General features: G+C 44.2%; 1 protein-coding gene across 2 annotated transcripts in view; it reads left to right on the top strand.

Moving 5' to 3' along the window:
- The window catches only part of LOC126458103 (targeting protein for Xklp2 homolog), a 152,576-nt gene that overhangs the window by 16,934 nt on the left and 114,021 nt on the right, over positions 1-21,621 (top strand). The window lies entirely within an intron of this gene.

Here is a 21,621-nt window from a genome sequence, read left to right on the forward strand (position 1 = left end):
CCACAGGGCTCTGTATTGAGCGTCTCTCTATTTTTAGTGGTCATTAACGGTCTAGCACCGGCTGTCGGGCCCTCCATCTCACCTTCTCTGTATACAGACGACTTCTGCTTTTCGTACTGTCCCACCAGTACTGGTGTTGCTGAGTAGTGCCTACAGGGAGCCATCCATAAATGGCAGTCTTGGGCTCTAGCCCATGGTTTCCAGTTTTTGGCCTCAAATTTTGTGTTATGCACATCTGTCGGCGTTGTCGTTCATCTGGAACCAGAACTTTACCTTCATGATGATCTACTCACTCTAGTGGAGCTATATAGATTCGTAGGACTGGTTTTCGATGCTCGATTGACTTGGCTCCCTCATCTTCGTCAGCTTAAGCAGAAGTGCTGGCAGCACCTCGATGCCCTCCGTTGCTTGAGCAACACCAATTGGGGTGCAGATCGCTGTATGCTGTTGCAGTTCTACAGAGCCCTTGTCCAATCCTGAATTGACTATGGGAGTGTGGTTTATGGTTCGGCAGCGCCTTCAGCATTGCATTTACTTGACCCTGTGCACCACTGTGGGGTTTGATTAGCGACAGGAGCTTTTAGGACGTGTCCGGTGACCAGCGTACTGGTGGAGGCTGATGTCCCTCCGCTGCAGATCAGACGTGCCCAACTGCTCGCCAGTTGTGCAGCACACATTCATAGTTCCCCTGAGCATCTGAATTACAATCTCCTTTTCCTGCCCACGGCAATCCATCTCGCGCACCAGTGGCCCAGATCAGGGTTAACAATTGCAGTTCGCGTGCTGTCCCTTCTCTCTGAACTGGAGTCCTTCCCTTTGTGATCTCTATTTGCGGTCCGTTCATGTACACCTCCATGGTGTACGCCTCGGCTGCAGCTTCGTCTGGACCTTTTGCATGGCCCTAAGGACTCCATTAATCCTGCCGCTCTCCGCTGGCACTTCCTCTCAATTCTTCATGTGTTCCAGGGTTCTGAAGTGGTTTACACTGACGGCTCAATGGCTGTTGGTCACGTAGGCTTTGCATATGTTCATGGAGGACATGTTGAGCAGCACTCCTTGCCAGTTGGCTGCAGTGTTTTCACTGCAGAGCCGGCAGCCATATCTCGTGCTCTTGAGTACATCCGCTCATGCCCTGGCGAGTCATTTCTCCTGTGTACTGACTCATTGAGCAACCTACAAGCTATCAACCCCAGTGCTACCCTCGCCACCCTCTGGTAGCATCCATTCAGTAGTCCATCTATGCCCAGGAACAGTCCTGCCGTTCCGTGGTGTTTGTGTGGGCCCCAGGACAAACGAACTTGCCAATAGGCTGGCCAAACAGGCGATGCGGAAACAGCTTCTGGAGATTGACATCTCCGAAGCTGACCTGCGTTCTTTCTTACACCATGAGGTTTTCCGGCTTTGGGAGACAGAATAGCATAACAGTATGCACAACAAACTGCGTGTCATTAAGGAGACTATGAATGTGTGGAAGTCTTTTATGCAGGTCTCTCGCAGGGAATCAGTTGTCCTCTGAAAGCTCCGCATTGGCCATATGTGGCTAACGCATGCTTACCTACTCCGTCGCGAGGACCCACCTCAGTGTCACTGTGGCTCCCAAATGACAGTCATCCACGTCTTGCTGGACTGCCCACTTTTAGCCGCTCTGCGGCAGACTTTTAACTTTCCCAGCACCCTGCCTTCGGTGTTGTGCGACAATGCCTCCACAGCAGCTTTAATTTTATATTTTATCCGTGAGAGTGGGTTTGATACTTCTATGTAGGTTTTAGAGCATGTCCTTTGTACCTCCGTGTCCTCCACTCTAGTGCTTTTAGGGTGGAGGTTTTGATGTGTTGCAGAGTGGCTGGTTTTCCCTTTTTATTCTCGTGGTTGGCCAGCCACTGTATGCGTCTTTCACGTTTCACTCCCTTCTGTTTCTAGTGTCTCTCGTTTTCATGTTCTCTTTTGTTCCTTTTAGTATTCGTTGCCTTCCCTTCGTTCTTGTGGCTTTTCCTTTTTGTTTTATGTGTTTCGTCCATTTTATTCTCACCCTTGCGGCATTGTTTTATTGGGAACAAGGGATCAATGACGTCGTAGTTTGGTCCCTTCTCTCTCTTTCAACCAACCAACCTTTTCTGCTGAAACTTTGTGATCTTGTTCAACATTTTGGGTACAATAGCTTAGTTGTAGTAAAAAGGTCGGACTATGGTAAATTCATTATAATGTACTATCAAAGTGGCTCATAAATCTTGTCGTACCAAATTTTGGCTATATTTTATTGCCTTGTATCTTCTGAAAGAATAACTTTCTGAAGCTGGTACTTTGGTTGTCCTCAACCTGTCAGCATGTCGTAAAGCTCTGTAAGTGGCATCCAGATTGCTCAAATAATAACTGGGTTATCTGAGCTCACCTTGTCTGATCAGAAAATGTTGTTTTTATTTTGGAGACAGACCAATTTAGTGTCAACAATGCTTAGTGTCAACAATGGAGTTTGGTAACATGCTTCAACAGTTAGTCTGAATGAAGCACACTGTTGTGTGGTGAAGTGTGTTCAGGTTTTGTGTGCGCCTTTTTAAATGATGTAAAGTGTGTTGTCGTCACTGGATAAACATCTTTTTTCGGTAAGTAAAAATTATTTCAAGGTACGAGGTGACTCTTTGGAAATGTTTATCAGGTTATTTAATTTTTTTCTGTTGTATTCTCAAGGAAGTTCCCATTATCTGTGATTGTTTAATATTTTTCAGTTGGAAATATACACCACTTCTACTTTATCTAATATTGAAAGACATGGCAATTGGGATAAATTTAATTGTAGTGTAATGGATATCAACGAGGTTTCAGTACCATGTGTCATTGATCTTGCAGATAATTCTGCATGTCATCTGAAAACACACACCTCAACAAGGCTTAATTCCAATCAAAGAATTTTCAGTAGAGCAACAAGAGTTAATAAACCAAAGAAGTGAGATATATCTTGCTGAAAATGCACAAATATGATTTCTTCACAAACAATACTTGTGGACAAATATGACTTTCTACAGAGATCTTGTAATCATTTTGGTGCAAAGAACCATTCTGGTAAAAATGGGTTACGGATTGTCAATGTGGAAACAGCAAAACAATTGCAAGCCATGATAAAGAGCAATGTGAAACCTAGTCAGAAGATCTGTCCAACTTGCAGAAAACAATTTTTAGCAAAGAAAGCAGAAAAATCGGTCAACTTCAAACCAGTCAGAAGATGAAGCATATTCAGAAGTATCAATTGATTCAAGTCTAACTGCTTTAGGTGTCTCCCCGCTAAAATTTCAGAGAGTATCAAAAAGGGATGTGAAAGGTTACACAAAATGAAAAATAAGTGAAGCTCAAGAGGTGAATAACATTGCTGCTGCTGGAGGATTCACCCCAAAAGATCTTCACACCTAGTACAAGCAAGACATGTCCTGATTGTGAAGATTATAAGAAGCTGATTAAAAAATTGAAAGAGAAGTTGCAGTTGTTGAGGCAGCCTGAAAAATTGCAAATACTGACATTAGTACCACAAAGCTGGTCTGTAAAAGAGACAATGCCAGAATTTAGTGTTTCAGAGGATGGTAAAAGCAGCTAGGAAGTTACAGGCAGAAAATGGTGTATTAGTTCTGCCAAAGAACAAGTGTGGCAAGAAGATTCCAGATGCCGTAAGAGAAAGAGTGGTAACATTTTTTCAGAATGAAGAATTTAGCCGAATTTGTCCAGGTAAAAAAAGACTGTGTATCAATTAGAATAGAAGGAAAGAAAGTTTTGATGCAAAAATACCTTCTTCTGAATAAATTAGGGGAAAAAAAAGTTTGCTGCATATCAACTTCAGCATGGGCCTGAAACTGGATTTTCCAAATTTTGCGAATTGAGGCCAAAATGGTGCATCACTGAGGGTGCTGCAGGAACCCTCTCAGTCTGTGTTTGCGATTTACACCAAAATGTGAAACTGATGCTTGCAAGCATTCCAATTAAAGATGATTATAAGAGTCTGATTGACTTCTAAAACAGTGTGCTATTTGGAATCCAAAGACTGCATGCTTCATCGCCGTGAAATCTGCCTGGGAAAAGAACTACTGGAACAGTTTTCAGAAAGTATTTTGAAGACAGTGATCCAGATGATACCATTGAGTTCAAACAGTGGGTGCACACTGATAGAGATCATTAGAAACCAAGCAGATGACCACCGAGGATTTTATTGAAGATCTGATTTAAAAAATTGACAAACTTTCCACTCATTATTATGTTGCAAAGCACCAGAGCAAGCACCTAAAATGCATAAAAGAAAGCTGTAAGCTAACTGAACTGATCATATTAATGGACTTTGCTGAAAATTATTCCTTCATTGTTCAGGATGCAGCTCAAGGTCTTCACTGGAATAACAGCCAAGCAGCTTTAGACCCACTTGTTGTGTACTTCAGAAATATATTGGACATCAGCAGTATCAGCTACTGAATAATAAGCGACAGCCTGAAAAATGATGAAATCACTGTACATGCTTTTACAGTGAAAATAATAGATCTAAAGAGTCTCCTTGGAATTCGCACACATTTACTATTTCAGTGATGGGTTAGATGCGCAGTACAAAAACTTCAAAAATTTTCTGAATCTCTGCCACCATCACAAAAATGACTTTGGAATCTCAGCTGAGTGGAACTTTTTTGCTACAAGCCATGGAAAATCTCCATGTGATGAAATTGGAGGAACTGTAAAGTGCCTGGCAGCAAAGGCAAGCCTTCCAAAGGCCAAATGAGGACCAGATTTTGACACCAACTGATTTGTTTAAATACTGTACAAAGAATATCAGAGAAATCCAATTCATTTTTGTTTCAGAAGAAGAAACTGAAACATTAAAAACTGAGCAGGAAGCAAAGTTCAAAAATGGCTGCACAGTATCAGGAACAAGAGAGAATCACCATTTTGTACCATTAAATGAAAATAAAGTTTGTATTAGAAGAGTATCTAATGATAATTTTTTTGTGGCAAATGTTGACCAAAGTCAAGCAACAGTTTCATTCAGAAATATTACAGCCTTACAACCAGGCCAATACGTTGCCTGGATATATCATGGAGAGCTGCATCAAACCAGTCTCGGGACTGAAGATCACAACAACAATGATGGAAAATGGTAGATTGGTAATGTGTCTGAAGTTTCAGAAGAAGAAAATGATGTTTTAGTCAGTTTCATGCGCCCCAATGGACCTGAACATTCATTCTATTGGCCAGCTAGGCAGGATGCTTGTTGGATTCCAAACCAACACATTATTTCTGTCATTCCAGCTCCGCTACAAGAATGGGCCAGCATTATAGCTTGTTAGAATCAACTGTAATTGCTATTAGTAACAAATTTCAGGAAATGAATTAATAAGAATTGATATATTTGGCTAGTGAACTGTAAAGAGTATGACTGGTACATGTATTTTTTAATTTAATGTAAATGAAATTTATTTGGTATGACAAGATTTATGGGCCACTCTTGATAGCACAATATGATGAATTTACCATAGTTTGACCTTTAGTACTACAACTAAGCTATTGTACCCAAAAAGTTGCACAGGATTACAAAGTTTCAGCACAACAGGTCTCTTAGATCCTGAACAAAGGTAAAACAAAGTTGATCATTTATTCATTTCAGTCGCAATGTCAAAAAAGAAGCAAGCCTTTACGAAAAGGTGGCTAGTGGCCCCACTATACTACTTATGAAGCTGTAATTTGGCGGTGCTTTGTATAAGGTCTATATGTACGTCCTGTAAAAATTTCATCAAAATTGGAGATGATCGAGTGGGGAGCTTGTCTAAATTTAGGCCACTTGACATGGAATGACCCAACTCCAACTTTAAACTCACCATTTTCAATTTTAGTAACATTACCAGGAAAATATGAATTGTCATATTTTACCACTACCCAGTCATCTACTTGTATATCTAGTGATTTTACTGTTCTTAGTGTTTTCCTCTGCAGCTGATTAAGTGGTGTGTCCTACAACTTCATTAGTATAGAGTTCCAAGTAATGAATTTTTGAAATGTTCAAGAATAACTTGCAGTTCTCGATTAAGGCCGAGAGATGTAGTTTTTTGCTGCTTTGGCTAAAGTCTTCTTCACCCATAAGAACTGCTGCCACATTAGAAGATCAATCCAACAATGCTTTTACAAAATCTGTTGCATTGTTTTAACACATTTCCTGCTTTTCACATGAGACCAAACTTGGCGTTTGACAGCCCCACCAATTCCATCCACTGGTCCCTTCCCATGAGAAGTTGCAAAGTACTTCCATGTAATTCTTTTGGCATGACTCTTACTTAGAACTTTTATAGCCTCTGCAATAAACTGGGAAGCAGGACCATCTGACCAGATTGTAACTTCTCTAACATTTTTAGTAGTGCAAGAAGTCTGTCAGCATAGGGAATGAGAGTGTTTTTTGTGTGGTCCAGATTATCAGATACCAACATGTAGGGGTGAGAAGTATCTGAATGCCAAATCATGACAGTAAAAATACTAATTTGATTCTGCTGCCAATGTGCACTTTGAATTTCATCATGCCTTACACATGTAAAATTTTCAGAAAAATATATTTGCATCATGGTAGTAAGCATCGCAGAAAGCAGTGATTCCTTATCACTCTGATAGTTCTTTGATTGTTCTCTTTAAAGTAGCAGTGCTCTGAAAATTTGGGTCCCATGGTAAAAATATGATCAATAAGATTCTGTAATGTAGCTTCTTCCTCTAGTTTAAAAATTCTGCCATCACTCTCCTGCCACACGTACCATTTCACACTGTACTCTTGTACACCAGTACATAAATCAAGAAGATGAACTGCCAATAAATCTCTAAATTTCATGCACTTTCCCAACCAACAATCGGCTGTAGGCTCTGCACACACAAAAAATTCTGGCCAGTTACTGGTGTATTTATGTATGTGAGGTACTATGTTATGAAGAGATTAATAGCACGTATGAAATCCTCGTGATATCTGCAGACGCACACATTGTGTGGAAGTTTATTGGCAAGCATGACATGTTTGGGTCTTAATTCTGGGAATTTACTTTTACCAATCACTTTGCCATTTTCTTCACAAAACATTGCTTGGGCTTCTTTCAAAGAAAACAGTGTTGTACTTGCAGCTTACTCTTACCTTTCTCATCTTTTACAGTCCCAACGTCTTTCAGTCCAGGAGCCTGTCTGTTAATGTATTCCTTTTGTACTGGTTGTTACCTATCTCGTTTCTTGATAACTGAATGATGTGGAATCTTACGCTGTATATTGTGGTAGGACCACATTCGCACCACGTGTTTGTAATTGATAATAATACGAGTAGTTCCAGCACAATTTCAGCAAGGCTTATTTATTAGTAGCTGGTGAAAGATTACACACTGCAGATCTCGTTTGTCTAGGGGTTTTGTCTGCAAAACATTACTCTAACAAGCATGGCCTGGGTTTTCTTCTTGTTTGAAATAAACACTACCGGGTTCGAATTACTTTCGGCTAAAAATAATATTTATTCGTACTCTTTGTTTAGTAACTACAATATTTTCACTTCGAACATTGATACCCTAAAAATGCATTATACTGTACTGGTCACTTAAACACGTCCATCTCCCTCCAATACCGACAAAGAAGTGGCGGGCAAGCCAACATGTGCCCGGAAGTTGCAGACATTCCTGCATTCCAGATTCTTTGGTCTTCTGACCTTAATACACTCCAAAGACACGTATAAATAAATACATATAAATATACAACATTTATCCTCTCAAACAAATCCATTATTTATCATAAAAGAAAATATTCATAAATAAATAAATTAAACACATTGTATGGCAACATAATGAAGTTACCTTAACTCTCTACTGTGGGCATCGTACTTTTCGCATGAGATAAAGTTTATCTCTGACAGTTAATTACATTACACTTTTCATAGAATTTGCTCACTGCACTTATTATTTCATCACATATTTTTCGTTTAGAGATTCTTTCTACTTCTAAAGGTTCAAGAAATGTATGATACAGCCTTTTAATAACTCATTTTTGTTATCTGGGTGATGCTGGAAGTACATGTTTCACTTTTGATATGGCTTTTCCCAATGAAGGCCCATTTTTATATGGTGGAGAGGCAGAACTACTTGGTGTAGCTGAAGATGCTTCCTTTAGCCGTTTCCTGTACTTGGCAACTCTTTCTCAAACATTCCATTTCCTGTCTGCAGCAAGCCTTTCTCATTCTCTTTTACTCAAACATTTTTCCTGTTCCTGCTTCTTTTTCCTGAATTTTTTCATAGTTTCCTTGTGTTTGATTTTATTCTCTTCATATCTGCCTTAATCTTTCAAATTCTGCCTTCTTCTCATCTTTGCAGCTGCACTTAAAGGCATTCCGCAAAAATTGCAAATTGTTGTAAAGTAAATAGCTATTCTGTATGGGATGTTATGTGGCATATGGAGATAATCTACATTAAATATGTTGTAATATATTGGCAGTTGTGTTTTATGTAATGCAGAACCAATCTGACTGCTCAAAATTATAACTAATCCAACAAAAATTATGGTAACTCACGTTACACAAATAACTCATGTTACATGAATTAAATATCCTATACAAGGAGAATGCTTCCAGGAGGAAATTTGAGACACCAAATTATCAGGTACACGTATGTGAAGGTCGGCATGGCATATAAGTTTTTATACTTTAATGTATTTTGTGAAAATCTTTAAAAAAAATTGGCATTTGGTAACTCATGTTACACATTTTGGGTTAGGTTATATAAATGTTCTTGTATTTGCCATACCTAAATTGTTTGCTTTTAAAAATATACCAAATAGTAGTAGTAGTTATGCACTTGAAAGGGTACATAAACCATAAAGAATTATTATAAAGTTGATGATTTTTTCCTTGCCTTGAAATTGATCAAATCTTCTGCATGAACAAACTCAACAATATAGTCTTCAAAACAACGGCTTCCACAAGTAAACAATAGGTTTTGGAGGGAAAAATCAATCTTGCCAACAAAATCCAATGTCCAACCTACATATGTTACAGGGGAAAATATTCCCACAGAAAAATTAATTTTTTGATAATGATTCCTCGTTTACATGGAATAACCGTTACAAGGATAATGTCCATCTACGTAGATCAGAAAACAGGTGGTGGAGAGGAGGATCCAGATGGCCTGGTTCATTAAGCAGTCATTGAAATCGAGCATGTTGTGCTTAGCTGCTTGTTTGCCACTGGGTAGTCAACTTAGTTCTTCGCCACAGTTTGGCAGTGACCATTCACTCAGGTGGACAGCTAGTTGGTTGTCATGCCAACATAGAGTTGTGCAGTGATTGCAGCAGGGTTGGTATAACATGACTGCTTTCACAGAGGGCCTGCCTCTGATGGATAGGTAACTCTGTAATAGGACTGGAGTAGGAAGTTCTGGGCGGGTGGATTGGGCAGGTGTTGCACCTGGGTCTTCCACAGGGATGATATGGGAATGGCTTAAAAGTTTGGGACAGGTGGGAAGGATGTCGGGTAGGATGTCCCTCATTTCTGAGCATGATGACAGATAATAAAAGCCCTGACAAAGGACATAGTTCAATTGTTCCAGTCCAGGGTAATGTTGGGGATGAGGGAGGTGCTCCTTTGTAACTGGTGGTCACAAGGCCCCAGCAGTCTCTTAAAGTGGAAAGGCCTCATATGATGCAACACAGTAAGATCCCAATGCGTTCCCTTCACTGGCCATGCTGTGGGTGTAACAAAGGAGCAAAATCCTCCCCCAATACCTGGTCTGTACCAGGACTGACAGGTACACTTTTTTGGCCACAAAGCCTATATTTTTTGTGGGAAACATTGAAGACAAATATGGGGAAGTTGCAGCCACTCTTAAGATGAAGAGCAGTTCCCTCCTTATTAAAACATCTCCTGCCCAGACACAGGCACTGCTCTCTTGTCAAAAGTTAGGTAACGTTCCCATGACTGTCACTCCTCACAAGAGTCTCAATACGGTCCAGGGTGCCATCTTTCAGCGCACTCTTCTTTTGCAATCAGATGATGAACTGTGGGCAAACGTAGAGCGATAGGGTGTGCACGTTATCAGTCCATAGGGAACCAAGGGAAAACAGGGTTGCTACTGGGGGTTTCAGCTTATCTTTCAAGGATTGTCCATTGCCTGAGAAGGTCAAAGTGATGGTCAAAGTGATGGTCTACTGGTGTCACATGAAACCCTACGTACCTCCTCCCGTAAGATGCTACAGGGGCATGAAGTTCGGACATACATCTTCCCATTGCACCAGTGCCCCTGTCTGCAGGGATTATGGACGTCTGCTGCATGTGAACTTTTCTTGTGTCTTCCCCTCATCTGTGTAAACTGCAGCATACTCCACTCTCCTTGCTCACCAGATTGCTCAGTTTTTAAGCATGAGAAGAAAATCCAGGAGTATAAGACTCTGGACAAGCTCACATATCAAGACGCCAGAAAAAATATCGGCATCTTAATCCCATACACATGACAATTTTACTGTACAGCTGCAACATCGTTGGCTTCTCTGTCGACGGCGCCGTCCTCTATCCCATCTCCTACGATGGGACCCCTTGCGGGTCCGAGGGTTAGAGTAGGCCCGAGGTATTCCTGCCTGTCGTAAGAGGAGACTAAAAAGAGTCTCTCACGTTTCGGCCTTTATGTAATAGTCTGCTGTAGGGTTTACCCTCCATTTTTCAAAATTTTTCCGAAGAGCGAGCCAACTGGGGGAGGGCGCTTTACATGATGCATCATGTCCATCATGCGCCGAGACCTTTCGTATCCTTCGTTGACATGGATCTGCACTTCTGCTCATTCTCCAACTGTTGGTCGAGGTCACCCTCTTGGTTGCGTATTTTTCCATCAGCTGTGCAGTATCATTATCTACGCTGACGGTGATAATGGACTTGTTTGTTTGGTTGCACCTGATATCCAGCACGATAGTCAGTCCATTGTGGTGGGGCCGCCATGTACCTTGTTGCTTGTAGCCCCCTGACCACACAGAGATCGCTCTGCTGAAGCCTGGACCGTTAACTCCCCAAGTATGCCAAGGAGTAAAAGCCAGTCACCTTGGGACATCGGGACTCCCAGCTATGGCCATCCTGCCAGGTGGCCTTTGTTGCACCTGGGTGGCACCCGTGGGGAGGACCACTGGTCAGAGTGGGTGGCATCAGGCAAATGACACGCAATGAAGTGTAGTACATCATCTCTTGCTGGTGGTCAAACACAAGCAGTCTCTAAACGCACAGAAATACAACCCTAAATCGTTGCCCTTCCTGGGCACACCATGGGAGGAACGTCAGGCTAAGGATGGGAGCAGCTCTTACTCGCCCCGGTATGTTGTACGTTTGAGAGCTGATAGGGAATCTTTGATGACGATGAACACTCAGTTTTTTGTTGAGTGTTTAGAGGACAAGTTTGGGTGGTGGAGGGCTTGTCCAAAGTGAGACCTGGATCAGTCTTAATCCAAACAGCATCCTCTGCCCAGTCACGGGCGTTACTCGCTTGTGACAAGCTGGGGGATGTTTCTGTAACAATCATGTCCCATAAGAGCTTAAAGATGGTCCAGGGTATCATATTCCACAGGGACCTTCTTTTGCAGTCTGACGATGAGCTGAAAGCTCATGAGGTGTACATTTTGTTCAGCGTGTCCACCGGGGTCTGAGGGATAATCACTTTCCCACCGGTGCCTTCGCCTTGGCCTTCAAGGGTCACACGTTGCCCGAGAAGGTAAAGGTGATGGTCTAACGCTGTGATGTAAAGCCCTATATCCCTCCCTCAATGCGGTGCTTTAAATGCTGGAAGTTCGAAATTCGGCCATATGTCTTCACACTGCACTTCCAGCGTCACGTGCCAAGATTGCGGATGCCTGTCACATCCCAGTACTCCATGTGTCTCACCTCCCATTTGCGTCAGCTGTGGAGAGCACCATTCGCCTTGCTCGGCTGACTGCAGGATTCTCCAGAAAGAAAGGAAAATCACGGAGTAAAAGACCCTGGACTGACTGACCTACACGGAGGCTAAGAGGAAATTTGAATGCCTACATCCTGTACGTATGACATCGCCTTACACCGCCGAAACAACAGTTCTAGCCCCGTCAGCTCTGCCAAACCCAGTCACCTCTCAGAGGCTTTCTTCAGCTCCTCTCGCTAGGAGGGGGTCCCTTCTCAGGTTTCTGCTAGTGGGAAAGATGACCCCCACCCTCCAGTGGCTGAAGAGCCTAAAAGCAGCTGCTTGTAGGGCTTCACACTTGTCCTCAGTCCTGGAGATTGAATCAGTGAAGTCCTCCCAGCCAGGGAAACCCAAAAAGCAGTGAGAGAAATCCAAAAAGATCCCCAAGACCAAGGGAATTGCGGTGGCATCCACACCACTGCTACCTACAAGCTCTGCGTCTGCGGATGGGGTGGAGGTTCTGGCATCCGCAGAGGTTCTAGATCTCACCGGACCCTCAGGCTCAACGGATATAGACTGCTCAGGCAATAAGTCGGTGGCAGCAGGTGACCCTCAGGTGTAAACTGCCTCGTTGAATGAATGTTCCATGCCTTCCCAGTCTAACGATGAAGTCATCCTCCAGTGGAATTGTGGCGGTTTTTTTCCACTCCCTGTCTGAGCCATGGCAGCTGTTAAGCTTTACACCTGCTTTCTGCATTGCCCTCCAGGAAACTTGGTTCCCGGCAATGCGGACCCCTGCTCTCTGTGACTATAAGGGTTATTACAGGAACCATAGCGGCTATAATCAAGTGTCAGGTGGACTTTGCATTTACGCCCTAAACTCAGTGTGTAGTGAAACTGTGCTCCTTCAAAACCCTCTTGAAGCTGTGGCTGTCAGAATAACTGTCTGCAATGTATACCTTCCTCCAGATGGTGCAGTACCCCTGAATGTATTAGCTGCACTGATTGATCAACTCCCTAAACCTTACCTACGTCTGGGAGATTTTAATGCCCATAGACCCTTGTGGGGTGGCACCATGCTTACTGGCCAAGGCAGAGATGTCGAAACTTTACTGAAACAATTCGACCTCTGCCTCTTAAATACTGGGGCCGCCACATGTTTCAGTGTGGCTCATGGTAGTTACTCGGTGATTGATTTATCAATTTGCAGCCCAGGGCTTCTCCCATCTATCCACTGGGAAACTTTCACCTCTGCTGTCACTGTTGAATCTCCTCCACATCGTAACATGGATGTGATGGTTGAGCAGGTGACTAGCACAATTGTTTCTGCGGCAGAAAATGCAATCCCTCGCTCTTTAGGGGGCCCACAACAAAAGGCAGTCCCTTGGTGGTCACAGGAAGTCGCTGAGGCAATTAAAGAGCGTCGGTGAGCTCAACAGCGGCATAAGCGGCACCCTTCCCAGGAGCACGTCATAGCCTTTAAACGGCTCCGTGCCCGTGTTTGCCAGCTTATAGAATGACAGAAACAGGAGTGTTGGGGGAGATGTCTCGACCATTGGGTGCCATACGTCTTCTTCCCAAGTCTGGGCAAGGATCAAATGTGTTTTTGGCTGCCAGACCCCAAAAGGTGTTCCTGGTGTTAACAGAAATAGTGTGTTACCTACCGACGCAATCGCGATTGCCAAGCACTTTGCTCGAGCCTCTGCGTCAGAGAATTAGCCGCCAGCCTTTCGCACTCTCAAATGGCGGCTGGAAGGGAAAGTCCTCTTGTTCACTACACACCACAGTGAATCCTATAACGCCCCATTTACAGAGTTGGAGCTCCTCTGTGCCCTTATACATTCATTGCCCTGACACTGCTACTGGGCCAGATCGGATCCACAGTCAGATGCCAAGCACTTTGCTCGAGCCTCTGCGTCAGAGAATTAGCCGCCAGCCTTTCGCACTCTCAAATGGCGGCTGGAAGGGAAAGTCCTCTTGTTCACTACACACCACAGTGAATCCTATAACGCCCCATTTACAGAGTTGGAGCTCCTCTGTGCCCTTATACATTCATTGCCCTGACACTGCTACTGGGCCAGATCGGATCCACAGTCGGATTCCTCATCTGACTACAAGCGATATCTCCTCGTCATCTTCGACCGGATCTGGTGCGATGGCATCTTTCCACCACAATGTCGGCAGAGCAACATCATTCCCCTGCTAAAACCCGGTAAAAACCTGCTTGATGTTGATAGCTATAGGCCCACAAGCCTCACCAAAGTTCTTTGTAAACTGTTGGAACATCTGGTTTGTCGGCAGTTAGGTTGGGTCCTGGAGTCATGTGGCTTACTGGCTCCATGTCAGGGTGGCTTCCGCCAGGGTTGCTCTACCACTGATAATCTTGTGTCCCTCGAGTCTGCCATCTGAACAACCAGCAACGCCTGGTTGCCGTTTTTTTTTCTTTACAAAAAGCGTATGACACGACCTGGTCACATCATACCCTTGCCACATTATATGAGTGGGGTCTCAGAGGCCCGCTCTCAATTTTTATCCAAAATTTCCTGTCGCTTCGTACTTTCCGTGTCTTAAATTATGGTGCCTTCCATAGTTCTTCCCATATCCAGGAGAATGGGGTCCTGCAGGGTTCTGTATTGAGTGTATCTCTATTTTTAGTGGTCATTAATGGTCCAGCAATAGCTGTAGGTCCATCTGTCTCAGCTTCTCTGTATGCAGACGACTTCTGCATTTCGTGCTGTTCCATCAGTACTGGTGTTGCTAAGCGGTGCCTACAGGAGCCATCCATAAACTGCAGTCTTGGGCTCTAGCCCATGGTTTCCAGTTTTTGGCCTCAAATTGTGGGTTATGCACATCTGTTGGCATCGTATCGTTCATCCGGAACCAGAACTTTACCTTCATGATGATCCACTCACTTTGGTGGAGATATATTGATTCTTAGGACTGGTTTTCGATGCCCGATTGACTTGGGGCTTTCTCATCTCCGTCAGCTTAAGCAGTAGTGCTGGCAGCACCTCAGTGCCCTCTGCTGCCTGAGCAACACCAACTGGGTACAGATCGCTTTAAGCTGCTGCAGCTTTACAGAGCCCTCGTTCAATCCCGCATTAACTATGGGAGTCTGGTTTATGGTTCGACAGTGCCCTCAGCGTTGCGTTTACTCGGCTCAGTGCACCACTGTGGCATTTGCCTAGCAACAGTAGCTATTAGGATGAGTCCGGTGATCAGTGTCCAGGCAAAGGCCGGAGTCACTCTATTGCAGGTTAAGCGTGCACAATTGCTGGCCAGTTACGTTGCACACATTTGTAGTTCTCCTGCGCATCCGATTTACCGTCTCCTTTTCCCACCCACGACGGTTCATCTCCCGCATCGGCTGCCCAGGTCAGGACTTCCAATTGCAGTTCGTGTCCAGTCCCTTCTTTCCATACTGGAGTCCTTATCTTTACAACCTATTTTTGAGGTCCATTCATGTACACCTCTATGGTGTACACCTAGGCTGTGGCTTCACCTGGACCTTTCACATGGCCGTAAGGACTCTGTTAATCCCGCGGCTCTCCTCTGCCACTGCCTCTCGATTCTTGACATGTATTGAGGCCATGAAATGGTTTACACCGATGGCTGAGTGGCTGATGATCATGTTGGCTTCGCGTATGTCCATGGAGGACTTATTGAATAGCATTCCTTGCCAGATGGCTGCAGTGTTTTCACTGCAGAGCTGGTGGCCATCTCTCATGCTCTTTAACGCACCCACTCATGCCCTGGCGAGTCGTTTCTTCTCCGTACTGACTCCTTGAGCAGCCTACAAACTATCGAACAGTGCTACCCTTGTCATCCTTTGGTAGCGACCATCCAGGAGTGCATCTATGCCCTGGAACGATCCAGCCCATTCTGTGGTGTTTGTCTGGACTCCAGGTCACTTTGGCATCCCAGGCAACGAACTTGCTGACATGCTGGCCAAACAGGCTATGTGGAAACTGCTTATGGAGATAGGCTTTTCTGCAACTGACCTGCGTTCAGTACTACACCGCAAGGTTTTGCGGCTTTGGGAGATGGAATGGCATAACCTCAGTACACACAACAAACTGCGTGCCATTAAGGAGACTACGTATGTGTGGAAGACCTCCTTGTGGGCCTCTCACAGGGACTGTGTGGTTTTCTTGGCTCCGCATTGGCCACACTTTGGTGACACAAGGCTACCTACTACACTATGATGACCCACCTCAGTGTCGGTGCAGTGCCTGGCTGACAGTGGCCCATATCTTGGTGAGCTGTCCTTTGGCTGCCCTGCGATGGACTCTTCAGTTACTGGACTCGTTGCCATTAATTTTAGCTGAAAATGCCTCGTTGGCTAATTTAGTTTTACGTTTTGTACGTGATGGTGGGTTTTATCATTCTGTATAAGTTTTCGCACGTGCCCTTTGTCCCTTTGTGTTCTCCACTCTAATGCTTTTAGGCTGGATGTTTTAATGTGTCACAGAGTGGCTGGCTTTTCCTTTTTATTCTCATGGTCGGCCAGTCACAGTCATCTCCTCTCTTGTTTTTATCCCTTCTACCTGTTTCTTGCTTCTCTCTCTGTGTTTCCTATTTTGTCCATAGTAGTGTTGGGTGCCCTCCTGTCGTTCTTATGTTACTGTGCTGTACGTCTCCTTTCTTTATTTTCTTCTCTCCTTTGTGTAATTATTTTACGGAGAACAAGGGATTGGTGACGTTGCACTTTCTCCCCCCCCCCCCCCCCTCCCCTTTTAAACCAAATAACCAATCCTACGGTGGGCTCTCAGAGCCGCTCACTGATGCCTGTTCCCCAGGTGTTCGTGGGCCCTTGTGGTGCTTTCATCGCGCCTGCTTCAGGGGTATTGGCTCCCCACCTGTGAGGAACACCAGTCCCTATCACCCAGCTGGAGGGGCCTCGTCTTCCTCCACCATCTCTAGATTGGAAGAGGTCCCTCAGGACTCTTCCTTCCACGGTTCTGGCGGGTTCACAGCCAGACACCTCTGATGACTGAAGGAACCACAAGCTGCTGGCCGCCGGTCTTCTCATTTTTCCTGTCCCAGAAACCAATTCAGGGACGCCTTCCCAGTCCTTGTCTTATAAGGAGAATGACAAAAAGAAGGCCCTCACTCCAGCAGACTCTGTGTGTACTACTTATGTGCCCAATGTGGAAATCCCAGTGGCCCCTGAGACACTAGATCTCCCCATGCAGTATGTTGCGGAACCTATGTCCTCTGACATATGTCGGTGGCAGCACATGACCCTGGGTCATAACCTACTCCCCTGCCCCTCTTGTCTCGTATCCCCACAATATGTAGACAGTCCGATCCTCCAGTGGAATGGATTTTTCCACCACCTGGCTGAGCTACAGCAGCTTTTAAGTACTTACCCAGTATTCTGTACTACCATCCAGGAAATGTGGTTTCAAGCAACTTGAACCCCTGTCCTTAGCGGCTACCGAGGTTATTTTAAGAATTGTACACACGGTGAGAGGGTATCAGGTGGAGTTTGTATATTTGTGCTGGACTCTGTATATAGTGACCTTGTGCCTTTTGGAACATCCTTGGGGACCGGCTGTTCGTGTAAGGGCACATAACGATTTTACCATCTGTAATGTTCAGCTCCCTCCCAGGTCTCCGCTGTCCATTCCTGATTTTTGTCAAGAACTTTCTATCATGCTGTACATTCCGGGTTCAAGTGGGTGCTTCATTCAATAGCCCCGTACCCAGGAGTGAGGTCCTGCATTGCTCTGTACTGACCCTTTCCCTCTTGTAGCCGCCAATGCACTTCTGTCACTGTCGTACTGCCCAACCACACCCAGAGCTTTACCTATGCAATCAATTACTTCTTGTACCTCTTGTTGGGACTGGTCTTCGTTTCCAAACTGATCTGCCATCCCCATCGTCACCAAATTAAGTGAAAGTGCTGGTGACACCTCAGTACGACTTTGCTGCCTCAGTAACACTAACTGGGGTGCAGATCGGTCTAAGCTTTTGTGGCTCCACAAAGCCCTGATTGTCCCATCTTGACTATGGGAGTCTTGCATATGGCTCAGCATCATCCTCAGCATTACTGATACTGGCCCCCATTCATCATTGTGAGGCCCGACTTGACAGGAGCCTTCCAAACAGCCCTGTGAATGGCATGCTACTTGAGGCTGGAGTCCCTATGCGCTAACAATAGCTGCTGAATTATGCTATTCACATTCGTAGCTTCTCTGAACCTCCCAACTACCATGTCGTTTTCCCTGGAAGGGGGCTCCGTCTCCCACAGCAGTGACACAGAACTGGGTTTACAATTGTTTCATGCTTCCAGAGCTGCAATTTCCTCCCTCCACTGTTGCCTCTGGTCAGGGAGGCATCACATCTGCCCCCACAGCTTGTGCCCCGACTTCGGATTTGTCTCAAGGTCTCCTTTGGACCAAAAGATTCCATTGACCCCAGGATTATTTGCCACCTGTTCTTTGGCTGTCCTTGAGACGTATCCGGGTTCAGTAGTAATATTCACTGATGGCTCAACAATCAATGGACAAACAGGCTTTGCATACTCAAATGCATGGCGCAATGAATTCCACTCTCTGACAGATATCTGCAGTATTTTCACTGCTGAATTGATGACCATTAGACTGGCCCTTATCCATGTTTGTTCTTGCACTGACAAGAGTATCCTAATCTGTAGTGGCTCCCTTAGCAGCCTTCAGGTTATAGACCAGTGCTACTCTCCTCACTCACCAGTTACAGTTACAGATATCCACGATCTTGTCTCTTACCTCCATCAAGCTGGACGGCCAGTCGTTTTCATTTGGATCCCCAGTCATGTTGGGATTTCATGATATGAACTTGTTGGTCAAGCTGGCCACTAGGATTCAGATTCTGGAAATGGGGGTCCCAGAGTCAGACCTTCGGTCTGTTATACGCCGTAGATTGCTGGAAGTCTGGTACTTGGATTGGTCTACCCTGATCTTCCCAAACAGAGAGCAGTGAAGGAGACCACAATGGTGTCAGTCTTTCCTGCGTGCTTTCAAAGGGAATCCACCGTTCTCTGACTCCACACTGGCCACACTTGGCTGATCAATGGCCGCATCCTCTGATGTGAGGATCCTTCCTACTGCCGATGTGGAGCCCGTCTGATGGTGGTCCACTTACTCATAAGACAGCCCTAATTTGGCTGCTTTGAGGTGACATTGTAATCTTCCTGACACGCTCCCTCTGGTGGTGCTAGCAGACAACACCAAAGCGGCTCATCTGGTGTTATCTTTTGTCCGCGAAGGTAGTTTCTATTCATCGCTGTCAGGTAGAGCTTTTTGGTCTCATTGACTTGCTAGAGCTTTTTGGCCTCATTGACGACCTGAGGGATTTTGGGGCACCCTTCACTACGATAAGTGCTATAATGTGACTTGATGAACACACTTAAAATTTCACTTTTCATTCCAGGCAGCTTCTCCAGTGAGGCAGTGTTTATACAATGGGTTACAGCCATGTATTAGTTGTTATTGACGGTGATCAGGCATAATATGTGTACATTAAAGCACATGTTGAAACCACATGACAGATAGAGCAAGACTGGGACCGAACACAGAATCTTACATAAAATTCTACTAGGTCCTCCCTCCCATTTCCCAAGCTTCACAATGATTTATTGCATCACTTGCTGGACAAGCTCTCTTCTAGAAGAAGCAGTGATGTGGGGAAGTGGTGTAACTACAGCCTGCTGTTTCAAGAATGAATCTTTCATTCTGCCACAATGTGTGCACTAATTTGAAACCATAGTATTTTACAGTGTTTGCTGATAAACACATTGTACCCCCACCAGTGCTTAGTCACAGATTACTTGGTTGCATTATGTGAAGTATCCAGTGTGCTACAACAGCTGTTCCGAGGTACTACATCTAAGAGAGCTTCACAGAGAACAGGTAGGAGAAAGTTGATAATTCATAAAAGGGTCATCTTAACCAGTGCAAGCTGGGCCAGTATACTGTATATCACCTGTACCACTTTCTATAGAATAGGGGCTAGACTGAGAGACTTTTATGGAGGTTGGTTGTGCAAGGGGAATTTGCGTCTTACTGACAGTTATCCAGGCACATGATGAGCTGTCCCAGTATTTGTGAGTGAGGGTTATGACCAGTGCCTGGATATCTGTTGGTAAGAGCAGTGTCCCCAAAAGACAGCATCTGGGTTTAAATCCTAGTTCAGTACGCAGTTCTAATGTAAGGTGAGTAAAAAAAAGGTGCACTCTCCTATGCAGAGTAGAAGACTCATTCTCATGAATATGTTGTCAAGAATTTGGTAAAAGTATAATGTTGTTTGTTGTTGCCATTTCATTGTTAACAAGCTGATCATAATTCTTCTCAGCTCTCCATGGACTTATGGTCTAAGATTACGTTGGTTTTGTAATTTTGTTTTTCATGAAACGTACTGTGAGTAGTAACATCCTTCTTGTCTTTCCATTTAGTTACCATTTAACTTTGCCTCCAGCTATTTCTCTTCTCTGCAGCCTTACCATCCCCCACACCTAGAACATAATACATTCCCAAGTTCACAATTGGTGTAAAAGTCATCCAGGTAACAGCTTAGTTAATAATTGAGAAATCTACGGTTCAAAAGCATTTGATATTGGAGTTTGTTGGCATGGATGTCTGTCCATAATTGGGATCTTTGGCAGTGAGTTTTCAAAGCCCATATTTCGTGAACTTGCATGTCAAAAGCAGTTATTTACAACAGAATGCAGGAAATAATTCCAACATTCCCATAAAAAGGAAAAGAGGTAGCAGAATTCCTCATAACTAGGATGTGGCAGAGATTTCAGTTTGATAAAGTACTTGTATGGCTTGTATTAAAATGCATTTAGAAATTGGCAATATGATAGTCACCTCTTTTTTGCATTTGTTGTGGACAGGGTTTTTTGTCATTTAGGTTCTTACTGTGGAACTTTGGGTTTCTTAGAGAGTTTCTAAATTTATGGTTTGACTTGTCTATAAATACTTTTACGTTTAATTTGTAGTTATGGTTAGTGAAATAATTGTGTTCGAGATTGTGTTCACAATGCCATAAGAAACAAATTTTATCTCAAACCTCATTGTGTTTGTAAAGCAGAAATTAGAACAATATCAAAATATAGTAACATTGGAAAAATGTACAGCTTTGGAGGAATTAATTGTAAAGTTTATATTATATTAAAAAACTTGTTTTGATGTACATCCTTGATAGTACAGGATTAGAGGCTCTTTGGATCGCTCAAGGGACATTATTATATAACACTAATGAACTGTATCACTGGCTGTACGATTGTGTGGTGGTGTTCTTTTGGACATATCTGAAAGAACAGACACCGCACATTCATATAATTGATTCGGACCTCCTGCAGGAATCTCGAAGTAGTGAGCATGGAGGACATTGGGGTAGGGACTCCAGATAGGTGACACAGTGTGGATTGGCTAAATGGCTTGCTGAAGTAGTCCACAGAGTTGTGATAAATGCTTTGTCCGTGTGGCACAGTGGTTAACACAACAGTCCAGTAAGCAGGAGATACTGGTTTTGAATCCTGGTCTGGCACACATTTTCGCTCATCACCTCTGATTCAGTGTAAAGTCCCAATGCAGCTGATATCAATAGTCTCCTCCTCCTCTCCCCCCCCCCCCCCCACCCCCCCCCCCACCCCCCCCCCCCCCCCCCCCCCCCACCCACCTCCACCTTCAATTTATATGTAACACATTATTGGCTGTTACATTTCCATTTAAAATAAGAGTTTGGTAATAAGTGTAAGTTAGTA

This window comes from Schistocerca serialis, chromosome 2 (assembly GCF_023864345.2).
Source record: "Schistocerca serialis cubense isolate TAMUIC-IGC-003099 chromosome 2, iqSchSeri2.2, whole genome shotgun sequence".
NCBI lineage: Eukaryota > Metazoa > Arthropoda > Insecta > Orthoptera > Acrididae > Schistocerca > Schistocerca serialis.